Source organism: Lepidochelys kempii, chromosome 2, assembly GCF_965140285.1.
Source record: "Lepidochelys kempii isolate rLepKem1 chromosome 2, rLepKem1.hap1, whole genome shotgun sequence".
Taxonomy (NCBI): domain Eukaryota; kingdom Metazoa; phylum Chordata; order Testudines; family Cheloniidae; genus Lepidochelys; species Lepidochelys kempii.
Genome location: NC_136381.1, coordinates 165,273,408 through 165,289,560, shown reverse-complemented (window position 1 = coordinate 165,289,560; position 16,153 = coordinate 165,273,408).

Here is a 16,153-nt window from a genome sequence, read left to right as displayed (position 1 = left end):
CCCGCCCACTCAGGCTGAGAGGGTGGCTCCTTACCCTCGGGTTCGGAGGGAAGCCACCTGGTATATATAACTATTTCTGTAGATTTGACAAGTTAGAATGTGAGGGACTTTTATCACATAAGCAATCATAACATCTTTTTACATTTGAGCAAAGGAGAAGGTAAATGTAGCCTTTATCTAAGAAACATATTGTGATTAAACACACAATCTGCTTAGGGCTTGACTATGTGGCACAGCAATGCACTCCAGAGGAATGTGATTACTGAATCGCACCAAAGGGTTGCACAGCAGTTGGCCCATATAGACACTACTTAAGTGAACCAAAAAGTTCCCTACTGTGTTAACATAGTGCTGTTCTCACACACACCACGCTCTATTCATTGTATTCCACTACTCATGGTTCATCTTCTAAGTTGGATGTTTGGCCTTACAAAACGCTAACTTACACACATTGCTAGAGGTCTGATCCAGTCAATGAGGACTTCCCAGTGGACGTTGAATCTAGCCTTAGAAGTACATCTATCTGATGATCCCAAGCTAGGGGTTTGCCTGTATGCATCCCATTATACATGAGCAAACAATTTGTGCCTACTTGGGTACTGAAAATCAACGTCTCAGAAATCCTCTTTTTTTCCTCAGGTAGACCTTCAATCCAGCTCGGTACCGAATTCAACATTAGAAGGCTAGATTGTGCCTAAGCAATGTGCTCTGTGTAAGTGCAGCTGCATAACAACTCCTATCTTGGAAAAGGAATCATGGCCCTGAGAGATTATCCCTTTCTTGTTCTCACCTCTTGCTACCAAGGGATAGTAACCTGCTACTAGTTTGTATCAGTAGCAGATTACTCATCCTGAACTGGCTCAACCATAGTTAGGTGGCAGAGTATAAGCATTGCTCACTTTCCCCACCCCTCTTTGCCAATGCTTGCCCGATTGTACAGAAGGGGAAAACACACCAGAAATGCAACCACTTCTTTCCTCCCCACTTTTCCTCTGTTGGGGGATGATGTTTGTATGAGTTGGATGGGGAAGTGGGTCTTATTCTCCAATAAACCACATGAACAAAGCCACAATCTGGCCCAGCATACTTAAAACTGCAGCGTGTAATTAAAAACCTTCCAACAATGGATTTTAATTAGTAACTCCCCAGAGCTTCAATCTGAACTAAATTATACACAACCTCATTTGGAATAGTTTTTCACCAAAATGTGCCAATGTCTCTTCACTTTTTGCTCAGAGATTCTTTGAATCTGGCAATAAACCTAGCTGAATTTTTGCCAAGGTCAGGCATCCTTTCCAGACCTCTAATCATATTTGGACAATGAGGTAGAGAAATGGGAGCAATTCAACAGGTGGAGAGGGTTTTATGAAAACTTTTGTTTAGTTTATTGAAAAGCATTAGCTACCAAATAAAATGCTACATCAACAAGAAAGCCAATATTTTATGAACAAATTGACCCTTGCACAATTAGCTTTCATACAGGGTGATTTACTCAATGAGAAAATTACAGAAGCTGGAACAAAACAGGCAAACAAAAAGTATACACACTGGTAAAGCTCCAGGCCTGAATAGCTTTATACTGTAAATTGAAATTACAATTCATACAAAAGAGACAACAGCCTGAGCTGTTCCAGGCATACCTGGTTTACAGCCAACTTTCTGCTTCTCTGATCCTGGGTACTTCCTGCCACTTTACTTTCTTTAGGTTTAGATTAGGCACCACACGGGACTAGTTTCTGCTAAAAATAATAATAATCTGTTGGAGGACCTGTTTCCCACTATCCATTTCTTTGGTTTTAAATTGATAATGTTGTGGACTGCTTTAAATCATAGCAGAGTCCTTGTCTTATTCACCTGCTCCTTGGATTAATTCTGTTATTCTCTTCCATGACATTTTTTGGTCTTTTTCTTTTGCATTTTCTGAGATGGACTTCCTAGTTTGTTTTGTTTTGTTTTTTTACAGTAACATTCACACTGTGGTAGCACCACAAGCCTTAACCAAATCAACAATTTACGGTGCTAAGCATTACACAAATTTCTAATCCCTGGCCCCAAAAAGCTTACAGTAGTTCTTTGTAGACCAAATCCTGCATTCTTCAGCTAGTAAAAGCCTCACTGAAGTCAAAATAATTTTGGATTAAAAAAGTATTAGAGGCTGTACAGTATGGCCTTATCCTGTATGTGGTGTTAAGAAATAAAAACACTCACCGTATACATTTTTTTCTTTAAAACAATTTGTGAAAATAATGTTAGCCCATCTAGTACTCAAGACAAGCAACCATATGGTAACAATTCACTATTCAAGTTTTCATTGTGTTACCATCATAACACAAGAATAGCAGAGTCAACAAATGTATGGGAAATGTCTTCACACTTGCACCTCCATTGCTGAAGCCCAGGAGATTGTCCACTTTTGCTGAACAATTCATTTTCACCACAAACACATGAAGGCAAATATCATTTCTTATCTTGTTTGTAAAATGACTGTGGGTCCGATTGTTCATTTCTCTGCACGCGGTATAGTCATTTAGCTGGAGAAAACTGTTTCCCAGGTCAGCCGTCTGCTTAAGCACATACCTGGGGTTCTGGCTGCCAGCTGCGCTCAGCCCGCCACCGGTCTGGGTGAACGGAATCCCACGCCAGCAGTGGCTGAGCGGGGCAGGTGGCCGGGAGCCCAGCTGGCAGGAGCCAACGGCCGGGACCCTGGCTGGCAGGAGCCGGAGGAACCCCAGACCGGGAGCGGGTGAGCCACTGCCAGTCTGGGGTTCTGTCCACCATCCAGCTCAGCCTGCTGACAGTCTGGGTTTCTGGCCACTGGCCCCTGGCCAGCCGGGGTCCCGGCTGTCGGCCCCGCTAAGCCCGCTACTGGCCTGGGATACCAGCCACCAGCCCCGCTCACCTCGCTGCTGGTCTGGGGTTCCAGCTGCCCAGCCCCCTGCCAGCCAGGGTCCGGGCCTCCGGGCCTGCTCAGTCCTCCTGCCAGCTTTGGGTACCTGCAGCCAGCCCAGGGCTCTGCTCCTGGCTTAGGCCCAATGCTCTGCAGCCCTTATCAAAAATTACACTACAATTAGCTTAAAAACTTGAAAATTTTGTATATTACAGTAATTGTTAAAAAATGTATAAGGTTACTAGATAGGCTGATGAAACAAAGTAGTTGCACTTATGTGCCTGTGCTTAATTTGTGTATTTGATGATTTACCTTCTAAAAAAATCTTGCATGTTTCACACCCCCAGAAAGAGTATCTCGCACCCACAGATGGGAGATGCACCCCAGGTTAAGAACCACTGCACTAAATTGATAAGATCTGCATTTTAATTTAATTTTAAATGAAGCTTCTTAAACATTTTAAAAACCTTGTTTACTTTACATACAACAATAGTTTGGTTATATAATAATGACTTCTAGAGAGACCTTCTAAAAACTTTAAAATGTATTACCAGCACGCAAAACCTAAATTAGAGTGAATAAATGAAGACTCGGCACACCACTTCTGAAAGGTTGCTGACCCCTGGTTTAGATTTAGAGGAAAATGTAAGTTTTGCACCTGCTATAGACCTTCAAGCAGCTAGCACATGAGAACTCCTATGTTTCCAACCCTAGTGATTTTATTGCAAATCTGGAGAATTCTGGCTTTTTCTTAATGTTCCAGTTCCTAGCCGTCATTGTTGCTGGGAAAAGCCTGGAAATGTGATGTGAATACAGCCTGAAAGACTCAAAAAACAGGAGGAAATGAGACAAACCCCAAACCTATTTTAAAAGTGTTCATGGCTTTTTACAGTCACAAATCAAGACTTTTCAAACACTTAAGGTTGAAAAAAAAAGTGAGACTGATCAATATAATATTATCCAAGTTGAGTGAATCCCTAATATTAAAAGTATATTGGATTTTTTCTGAAGCTTTTCTATTAAGGAAATTAAGATTCTGATTTTTCACCCCTTACTTACCTTGACTAGTACTTATAACTTATACTGTAGTCCCCTGATTTCAGTGAGAATAATGGTTGCAAAATTGGGCCTTCATTGTATTATGTAATGAGAGAAGGATTTAAAAATATGACTGATCACTGTCTATTTCAACAAATGATTCAAATCAGTGTTTTTCCAAGCAAATTATGCCTAAACACATAACTTTCTTCTCCCATTTATATCCAAACCTGGTTAGCTACATTTACTCTTAAAAATTAAGAGTATGCGTTGGTGGCAAAATAGAGTCTCTAAAGGATTGCTCCACAAACATTTAGAATTTGAAAACATCCACAGAATTATTTTCAATTGTCATGGCTAGAACTCTGTCTAGTTAATCAGCAAACCTGTACCTACACTTAAATTGAGACCTGAGTACAGCCCTCCTTCCATACACTAGCTAAAAATCTAGCCTTGCACTGATTAAAAAGAAGGAAACCTCCTCTTCATTTTCTTCTATGCTGTTCCATTTCACCGCCTATGTGTGTTGATAATGTAGTTGCTATATATCAATATTTCAGCATAAAACCACAACCAAATTGAATGTTTGTAGAAAAAGTACGCTTGTACTAAAAGAAAATAATTCTCCCAAATTTGATCGTGCCACCATGTAACATGTCATTCCTAGGAGACAGTGGAGCATTATCCTGGCCCCAAGTCAGTTACAAGACATCACATTTCCAGTGAAAGATGTAGAATCTGACACCAGAGCGTTTTTAAAATTTGTGTTCTTGCCAGATTGTTAGGGTTTGCGTGTGTGTGTGTGTGTGTTTGTTTGTGTTTGTTTTTAAAGGGGGAGGGAAAAAATCACAACACAAAACATTGATTTTTTTTTGTTTGAAATGACTTTTTCAAAATGTCCTACAATTGTATCTAAATAATTCAATTGTTTTTTTTTTTAAAATGGTTGAAATCTAAAGGAAATGTTTTGATTTTTTCAGAACAAAATGTTTTTTGCAATCTAACCCCCACAATAAAAGAAACAAAACATTTCCCCCTGTCTGTTTGAAGTGGATAACGAGCACACACACACGCAACATTATTTACCAAGTTCTAATCAAATGATAGGAAGCAGTTTCCACTGACTCCAATTAATTGTTACTTTTCTGCTTAAGGGCAGGTGCCAATTATTTGCAGTAAAATAAGCCTTCAGCTGACCTGACTGCCCAGCCCAGAAACTGGTATAAATTAGCTGTCTCCAAGACATGCTGAATCTCCATTCCATACTCACCCGTTGACTATAGCTGAAGGCATCTGAAAAGAGTTTATCATCAGAATCATTCTAAATAACATTGTTACATTACTTTTACACACACACACACACACACACACACACACACCCAAAGCACAGAAAGACTATGGTTAAAAGGACAAAATCATGAAATTAGAATTCTTTGAGACAAAAAGGAAACTACTGGCTGCTTAGAATAAAAAACAAAATGATACAAAACCAGAACTATGGAAACTGCAGGTCAAGATGTAATAACAAGATATTTACAGCACGAGAGAGTTCCTTTAAGCCTTTCAGGGTATTGACATTAGAAATCACCATCACTGGCAACTGCCTGGCGTCAGTGAGCTGGCAATACTGAATCTATCAGCTTATCTTCGTACAGAGCCTGTGGGGAGCTCAGAGTGCTTAGACAACTGATGCAAGCTGTGTTCTAAATTGCAAAAATGTAAGCCTGCCAGAGAAGAAAGCTAGCCCTTTTTCTTCCCATTTTAATTTGTTACTTAAAATACAATTACTCTTGGGCTTGTAAGTCAGCTAGAGGGCATCTTAACTTATTACATGGAAAAATCAAGACTACAATGAAAATAAGTACATTAGACTAATGATCATCCCCAACATAGCTTTGGTTGTTTTATTAAATTAGAACCGTCACTTAATTATGCAAAACAAAATATTTAAATTTCTTTTATCTACAGGCCTTGCTACCTTAGCAGAGAAACTGGATATGGAAAAGACTTGTTAGCTAAACCAATCCACCTCTGCAAACACAGGATTGATCCCCATTGGATGCTTTTACTACACTAGCTATTATAAAGATCCCTAATTTTGATGTTGCAAGACTGAGAAATGAAAGGTTACCCACATTTCCACAGCCTAATACATCTTGTTCTCAACAGTTCTCTTCAGATATTCATCCATTCCTTAAATTCATTTCTTCCCTCCTAGTAATCTCCCTGTTCTGTACTAAATTCTGCTCACTACTTGGTTATAAATTACTTTGTCTAACATGGCTGCTTTCAGCCAAGTACTGTAATACTTAAAGCCACCAGATGGTACTGTTACAGATCTTATAAGTTCTGTTTAACTGCAGGTTTAGGCAGTTAGTGTTTCTCCAAAAGCTTTCTTTGACTATAGTTGCGGTATAATTCTTTTTAGAAGTTAAGCATAGCAAAAATTAAAGAGTGTTTACTGGAGGTAGTCAAATTCCAGCCTCAGAAGACACACTTTTGTGAGTAGCAGAAGATATTCAAGTGCTAAGGTTAGTGTTCCTTTCGAGGAAACTGAAATTTAAAGATCACAAGGATAGTGCTGTTTTCTAACAATCTGGGTTGGTGAAAAGTGTCAGGAAACATACAATCTTTGGATTTATATCCACTGAGAAGAAAAAAAAAACTGAGTAAGCATTACAATATGTTTGCTGAATAAGTCACCCCAAAACTTAATCCAATGTTTGAACACTTTTGATTTTATAATGGACTTAAAGTTCAACATATACCAGTTGAATAGTCTGTGTCAGCCTTAAGGTTGCTGGCCAAAGGCCAGCCACATTTATCGATATGGATGAAAAGACTTAAAACATAAAACACAGTGTCTGAGACAAATTCAACAACCAAAGAATTACAGTGCTGATTTTGATTAAAAGGCAAGCAGCAGAAGTTGCTCAGGCATATGAACTGACACAAGCTGTGCTAAAAATCTCTCTCTCAAAGAGGTGGCAGAGCATGGAGGTGTTGGCTTCATCATATGTTCAGGTAACCACAAAATTAAAAAAAAAAAAATCTGGCAGGCAGGCTACAAAACTATAAACAAACAGAAAGCCTGTATACATGTGGGAGAACACGCAAGCCAAATGAATGTCCAGCAAAAAGAGCTGGCACAAATGTTACAGGAGATAATACAAGAGCTAGGTGTGGATGAGCAGGAGGAGCAATGGTTTCTGCTGTAGCAATCCCTTCAGACCAAGTGTTCATAAAGATTATTATTCACTGGGAATAAATGTTGCAGGTTGATTTTTGATTTGGATACTAGTGCACAAGTTATTGTAATTTACAGAAAAGTATGAACGCACTGAAAGTTTTTAAAAGCAATCATACCAGATATCGCTTGGCTATGGAAATGAACAGGATACAACCAGTGTAATATGTAAACTGAAGCACGAGGATGCAAAAGGAGTAACATATTAATCACAGAAACACCATCATTGCATGGTCTCAGATAGGGTTGCCAAGTTTAGTTGGACGTATTTCTGGAGGTTTCATCACATGACAATCTCTAATTAAAGATGAATCTTAATTCCTGAGACTCCAGGATAATCCTGGAGGGTTGGCAACCGTAGTCTCAGATCAGGTTTGGCTCTTAAACAAATTGAGCTGGTAATGAGAAAACAAAAAATACTAGCTGCAGTGCTACAAAATATCTGCTAAAACAGATGACTAGAAGAAGTTGTATTTGATGGATTAAGGAAGGTTTCTTGGGAAACACAAGATTAGAGTGGCTAGTACTAGAGATTCTGCAGTAAACATTTCATGAAAAATCCAAGTTCCAGTACAAGATTGATAGTCTAAAGAGATAGTGTGTCTTGAAAAGGTAGGCATCCTTCTTAAAGAAGGTAAGCTCCATGAAAGTAGTGGAAAAACCACAGAGGAAAAATTACAGTTTTGCCTACATCCAGAAGTCCTGATGTAACTAGTAAGTTAGTCCAATGACAAGCTGGGCATTGTACTTGACAAGAGACCTGAGTACTGGCAGTTAAAATTGGGCAAAGACAGTTTATTGCTAACAGTATTTAATACTCCAAATTAGAGCTGGTTTGAATATTTTGTTTTAAATTTTTTCTCTAGTTACAATGGCCTTTTTAAAAAAAATGCAGAAATGTTTAAAATGGTGATATTTGACAAAAACTGAAACTGAATATTCAGTTTTCATTTCACAGATTCAAAGGTCACAAGGGACCATTGTGATCATCTCATCTGACCTCCTATAAAAACAGACCATAGAAACTTCCCCAAAATAATTCATAGAGCATATCGACCGGAAAAACATCGAATCTTGATTTAAAAATTGTTAGTGAGGGAGAATCCACCATGACCATTGGTAGACTCTTCCAGTAGTTAATTTCTTTACTGTAAAACATTTATGCCTTATTTCTTCTCGGAATTTTTCTAGCTTCAACTTCCATCCATTAGATCTTGTTATACCTTTGTCTCCTAGAATTAAGAGCCCATTATCAAATATTTGTTCTCCATGTAGGTAATTAGAGACTGATGAAAATCATTCCTTAACATTCTCTTTGTTAAGCTAAATAGAGTCCATCATTATAAGGAAGGTTTTCTAATCCTTAAATCATTCTGTGGCTCTTCTCTGAACACTCTCCAATTTATCAACATCCTTTCTTAAACTGTGGACACCTGCAGTGATTGAACTGGTGCCAAATACAGAGGTAAAATAATCCCTCTACTACTGAAGATTCTCATGTGTGTGCATCACATGATCACATTAGCTCTTTTGGCCACCACATTACACTGGGAGCTAGTATTCAACTTATTATCCACCATAATCCCCAAATCCTTTTCAGAGTCACTTTTTCCTAGGACAGTCTCCCATTCTGTAAGTGTGGCCTACATTCTTTGTTCCTAAATGTATACATTTACATTTAGTCATATTAAAACAAATACTATTTGATTGTACCCTGCATCAGTGACTTGTCCTCTACACCATTTCTTCAATTTGTGTAATCTATGACCTTTCAGTCATAGACTCAAACGTTTCTTTCCGCTTATTGCTGCACTGGTTATCTTTGTCATTTTCAGTCTTGGTGATCATGTTACTCCAATCCTTTTACATTTAGAAACCAATTAATTTACAACTGTTAGTTCTTCAGTGAATTCCCAGAATTCTGCCACTTGGGGCTGACATTTTTCTTTTTGTCAAACAGCAAATGATAGTTTTCAGCAAGTAAGATAATTGGGGATCTTGACTAGATACAACCTTCCTTTCTGTTGATGCCTTATCTGATTCAGGTAAACTGTACATGATTAGATGGACACGTACTGCACATGCTCCTCCATATTGGCATGCCCTGCCAGAAACAATTTCCTGAAGATGTCAGTGACCAGTATGTCCTTTCCTGATTTATGTTTAATTACAATATTGTGTTTGTGCAGAAGCAACACCATAATATCTAGCCACGGTGGTGCTGCAGCAAGGGGTTTTGAAAGTGATTGTGTCCAAGTGTTTATAATCAGACTCCTCAGAAATTTTTCTTCCCATACACAGTGGCTGTAAAGGTTTGAAATGAATCAAAATTAAGGGTACCCACCTGCCTTTCTGTGCATTTTTTTCCTGTGGCTGTGAAATGAGAATATACAAAGCACATGTCTCCCTTCCTGCAGCAACCAGCATCCCCCTCAACTCCCCAAATCCTTGCTTGGATGCATTCACCTGCATTCCCCCTTTGTTAATATCATGGTGTGCAAATGCTTCATTTTGGTGAAGACCAGATCATGCCGGGTATCCCCTTGAAACAGATTCTCTCTTTAGGAGACTCAGTGGTGTCAAGATTTCTCCAAAGTGTAGTACACATTTGGAAAGTTTAATTGTCATACCATAGCATTTGTGTTACACATTTGGCAAGTTGTTTTATCTGAGCCTCTCTACTTTAGGTATTGGGATAGTAGTCCTCCCTTTCTCCCATCCTTTGTCTTCCTGGGCCATGTATGCTGTAAGTTGTACAGGGCAAGGCATCTCATACTTTGTTTATGTACAATGCCTAGCACAATGAGGCCCTGACCTTAACTGGGGCTTCTAGGCCCTACTGTAATACAAATAAACTTTTCTAGCTTAGCATAGTTTAGTGCCTCATCTCATTGCTGCCACTCTTGCAGGTTCAGGTTTAATATCCTCACTTGAGAGCATGTGCCCAAATATACTTTATGCCAGTTGTACTGATGATTTAGTTGTTTAGAATTAACCTTCCCCCCCAGACTTCTCAGCCTCTCTCTACTTATGTGGAGCATATTACATGGAGTGGCACCATATTCTGCCATGTTAAGTCCAAACATCAATATTTCATCCAGAATGTTTGTAATTCCAATTCACAAACTGAGAAAAGATTCTCAGATGGCCACACTGCTTATAGCATCACATGTCAAATGGAGGACATCATTATCCCACACAACAGACCATCTTGTCCATAGCAAAAGATGGCATCAGATTTTTTTTTTTTAACACAATGGGTAATAAGAACAATGTGCATGTCATGGACTATAAAAGCCATTTTGATCTAGAGAATGTTGAGTAACAGAAGCTTCCACGCTGTTAAACATAATAGCATCTTTACAGACCCACAATAGCTGAGGATATGCTATCAGACTATGGACCTCAGTAAAATTTCAAGAAATGTCAACAGTTGGGATATAATTAAGTTCCCCCCCCCCCATACAACTTGTAGCCTCCACTTTCTCCTACTTCTCTTAGTCAAAAAATAAGCAGAAGTGCAGGGCACACAGTAAACATTACGTGGTTTGGAAGACTCCAATACCTAGTTTGAACTGAGGAAAGGAAAACGCCAGTTGCTGGCATGACATCATTTATGTTTCAAAATCAGAAGCTTAATTTATAAGTCACCAGTGCAGACACATCTCAGGAAAAGTTCCATAAGGTTACAAGAGGCGCAAAAAGGCTTTTCCCTCTCCTTTAGAAAGAAGGAATATAGTGCATGTAAAAGTCTACTTGTCAGTAGCTGTCAGACACCATCAAAGCCAAGCTGCACTCCCCTACCCAATCCAAAGTGGTACAGACAAACACAGGAATTTTTATATGTAGGATAAAATATTCAAACGCACCTAGAAGATTGCTCCTAAGTCACTTAAGTGTCTAAGTAATTTTCAAAATGTGATTTAGGAACCTAAATCAATTAGGTGCCTTTGAAAATTTCACCTATGGACACTGTACAAATTCATAAGAAGTTAATTTTAATACAAGCGGTTCTGATAATGACTCAAAACTGTAGTTTCCAAACCACAAACTTGTCTTATTCACTAGGAAGATTTTATAATTGTGATTTTTCACAGAAAAGAACTTCATCTGATGCAGCATGAAAAGGAACACAAACAAATCTCCAATCTTCAAAAAACTTTTCATAAAACACAAATATTGTTTTCAGGCCATCCTAATAATCCCGAGAGAAATGTAAAGACAGTGACAGTTATATTACACATGTTGTATAACTGCCTGAGAGACTGTAGGCAGAAACATTTCTTAAGAGATTTATATTTAAACAATTTGATTTGAAACTAACTAGTAATGTACTGAAATATTCAGAGCAAATTTCGAGTCTACTGGATATATTTTCTTTTGTCTATTCCCTATAAGAAGGGTTGCACATAATTAATGGTGTCATAAGAAGAACTAGATAATCTTACAAGTTCTGTTCAATTTACTGTTCAGGCCAGGGCTGGAAAAATAAATGTGGGACAATTACTTTTAGAGTGGGTATATATTACTGTTAAGAGTGGGTTTGCTTCTTTTGTCTCCCTGACTGAAATAATTTCTTCAGAGCAGAGGTATTGCTTACAGCAAACAAGCAATACAAGGGAAAACAAACAAAAACCCCCCTACATGATGCCAGAATATGAGTCAGGATTTTTCTAGGAAATGTAATGACATTTTGGACCTCTTCCTGTTCCCAACGAAATCAATATTAACCTCTCATTTAACTCAGTTGGAGCAAGAGTAATCCTTTAATAAGCAAACTTTATGTTTAATGTTTATGCTAAAAAGTGCACACTAGATTTCAGTGCAAGTCAGTACTGAAAAATATTATTATATTTAAAGACCCTTCTAGCCTTACATTTCTATGATTAAGAAGTCATCAAGTCCAGCCCCTGCACTGTGGCCTGACCAAGTAAATGTAGACCATCCCTGATAGGTGTTTGTCCATCCCATTTAAAAACCTCCATAGGTGGCGCGTGAGTATTGTGTTTGGGGAGGCTGTGCATGAGAGCCAGAAGCTCCCTGGAAGTAGGAAGGGGACACTGGTACCCAGACTGTGGCCCTCTTCCCACTTGGACTTCACCTCCTGAGGCCCCACCTGCACTCCACCACTGCGCCTCACCATCTCCAGCACCCCTCCTCCCACTTCTCTCCATCCTCTCTCCCGAGACATTTCTCCCCCCACCACTCCTCTTTACTTTTTGTAGCATTCATTTTGATTTTCAGGTGATTAAAGACCTTCTGAGGGAACCATATTGGCCTCTTCCTATGGTTTCTTCACAACAGAATAGTTTGCAGATATGCCTTTAATAATGTTTCCTTGAGGAACTGCCATCTCTTTTGAACTCCTTTTTTCCCTAAGTTTTCTTCCCCTGGGACTTCTTATATTCAACTTTGCATTTAGATGTTTGTTTAAAACAAACAAACAAAACAAAATACCTACATAAGTAGTCCTGATATTATAAGTCACCTGTGAAAGTATTCACTCTGAAAACACAGTTGCTCTTTGCTTTTATACTAAAAGCAGTTTATGGCAGATTCATGGCATCTGCTATCATATTCCAGTAATACAAGCACTCTCTCTGACTGGGTATTTTATGACTACCAGGCTCCAGGGCAAATGTTTTTATAGGGTATTTGGGAAGTTTTTATGTTGCATCCTGTAACCAAAGAGTGCTATCCTCATTCAGTTATTGCTTCTATCATATCTATGTCCTTTCCTAGTCATGCCCAAGTAAAATCTATCTCAAATCCAGTGACACAATGAAATGCACATATTTTGCTGTCCTCTCATTGTTGAGTTATGGATTAGTAAATATATGTAGGAGAATAATAAACTCATCTTGCTCACAAAAAAGGATTAAAGCATGACAGATCTTTAAGCAAGACACAGGAAGAGAGACTTACTTGTAATTTAAGTTAACAGGAGGAGAAAACCCCATGGAAGTTAGATAACTGGCTTGGCAGTGTGGTATAGGGGAAGAGTTGTGGGTCTGACACATGGAGATTCTCTGCAGCAGCTTGCTGAATGGGGTATCATAAGAAAGATTATCAATGTCCTCCCCACCAGGGGCTTACCAACTCACTCCCTTGCCAATTAGACACCTCCACTGGGGAAGGTGGAGAGAACCATCCACCTTCACCGTACTCTGGATCCTGCTGTTGTCTTTCCAGTGCCATCATTGCTGCACTGGCTGCCACTGTTGCGATGCTTGGGTGATTTTAGCCATTCCTTCCTGTGACCCTGCTGATCATCCTGCGGCTCCTCACAACCCCATGTAACTGTGGTGGGCTCCTCTGCTGCCTCCTTGCAGCCACTAATCTGAGAGTGAGAGGGTTCAGGCTGGAGGGACAGGATTTCTGTACCCTCCCCTGGTTGCCCAGGGGCCAATGGCTTACCTGAGCCCCACCAGTCTGTCCAGCCATTCAGGTGACACCCTGAGTGTCGTGAAATGGAGAAAGGTTAGAAAAGCAACTACCCTTTTTCTCCTGTGCGCACCAGGCCAAAAAAGGCTCATTGCCTTTGTGGTTGCATTCTTACTTTTTGAAGAGCTCTAGGTTCCTTTGGCTGCAAACAAAAAATGATTTAAGTACAAATAATAAAACCAAGAAAGACCCTCTAGTACATCAATTTAATTATCACTTTCTTGCATTCAGTTTATATTCTGAAATCTACTTCACATACCTGTAGCAGAAATAGAAATAAAAAAAAACAAACAAATAAACAAGTGTTGTGGGTTGGGTGTGGCCACCACCCTTCATTTAAGATCTAAGAAACAATTAGCCTCTCATGGAATGATGTAATAAATAATCCCAGACACGAATCACCATCTGAAATAAAGACATATGCAAGCAGAGGGGTTTTGCTGGGTAATATTTGTGAAGGTTTGTGTGTGTCTGAAAGAGTCAGAAAAGATTAGAGAACTAAAGAGGGATGGCAGGAAGGAAGCACCAGATGGCTTCAACAAGCACTAGGAACATGGGCTTCAGAAAAGCTGAAAGAGCTTTCTGGACTGAGTGTTGGCTGAAATGGTCTTTGAGTTGTGAACAGAGAAACAGTCTCTTGTTACTTAACTCCTGTTTCATTTGGGGAAGAATAATTTGTAAATAAACAGAATTGCACCAAGGGTACCTGACTATCAGGAATTTCTCCTCTTAACTAGACCAACCTGCAAGACCATGAATTTTTGGCTAATCATTCAGGTCTGGAGGACTAACAATAGGAAAGAATCAAGATAAACAGTCTACTAGCTTAACTAGATGTTTAATATTTTTGGCAAAAAGGAATAAAGGAAAAAGAAAAAAGGAGAAAATCTTCAAATTTGGGGAACAACCCTTCCCCACCAAGTTGTATTAAAAAAATGGTTTTCCAAAAGGTGTGTGGAAAAGGCCATATTCCATTGACAAAGTGTTTGAAACAAGATGTTTCTTCAGCTATTAGCTACTGGTAATGATGCTTGAGAAGGAAAACTCAAATCCTAGTTACTATGCAGGGCTAGCAGTTAATGGGGGTGGGAGCCAGAGTTTATTTGTCCAGTGGGAAAGTGTTCTAGAGTACTTGAGAGAAAACACTGAACTCTCCATGCCACAGCCAGGCACATTATACAATACAAGAAAAATTTGTACTCTTCCTTCAGCAAGTTCTAGCCTTTATAGTTGTACAGTTGTGTTTTCCTAAAATGAATGAGGTTAGGCTATGTCGGCTGTGACAGACTGCAGCAGCCAGTAACAAAAGCAGGGATGCAGAGCAAACAAAAATTCCACAATACAAAATAGAAAAGGGGCAAATGAGGAGCAGAAACATGGTCACTCATTTTTCTTTTTTCTGGGTGAACTATTCTACATCCTAGAGCAAGGTCATTACAAACAGCCACTTGCTTTCCCACTATAAGAAAAAGAGCCACACTTTTTTAAAAGGCGAGTGAACTGTCACACAAGTCTTTCTGCTAAAGTGTCATGAAATAATGGAAAAACTGGACAAGAAATGTTGAGTTCTCTAAAAGGTAAAATTAAGCCTTGTCCAAGGCCTAGGCACCACTCAGGTAGGGTATAAGTTATGCACAGGCCTTGTACTAGCTCTCTGCATAGGAATAAGGGTCACCTGGACAACGTTTGTGGCTCTGTCATGTGTGACAATGCACATTACAAATAGAATATTTCATTTAAATCTTATGACAGAGGGGTGTCTGTTGTAGACTAGGAGGGAGGTCACTAAGAAAAGTACAGTAATTTTACAGAAAACTTTATTTTGTGGTCTCAGTGTACGGTTTGATCTTACAAGATGCTGAGTATTCCGGCAAGGATTCCACAAAGCACCAAGCACATGAAGCACCCCATAGACTTCAGACTATTTGTGTGCTTAAACTTCAGCACGTGCTTAAGAACATCTCTGGCCCCAATCCGGCATACTCAGCTCCTTGTAGCACCAAGCCCTTAGGAAAGCCATTCACTAGGAACTATCATGAGTGACACTAATGGCCAGCCTAGCAAGAAGTCTCAGCAGAGAAGGCAAGGATATTGGACGACTACAACTTGACCTCCATAGATCAAAGTTAAGGCATGCTGGTAGCTCGTTTCAGGAAACTTCCAGTGACATTGCCCATGTTATATCTCCTAATTAGAAAATGTTAGTCTCTGGAATAGCAGTTGACTGTCTTGGATTACAAAAAATGAGGGGGGGGAAAAAAACTTGAACAACTTCACTAGTAAAATCATTTAAGTACAGTAGCTTAGTGTTTTCATTTTATAGATCGATTACTTGGTCCTTTATCATGCAATCCATCTTATTGGTGAGCATTCATAAACATGAGTATTTGCACTGGAAACGTTCAGTGACTTAAGTTCTATGAAGTCACAGGATATCTTGTAACCCCCGAATGTAATCGGAGTAGCTCAAATTTCGAATCAGTGCATAATTTGTAATGAAAGAGGTGCTGAGGCTCAAGCAATTTTTTTTTTAACTT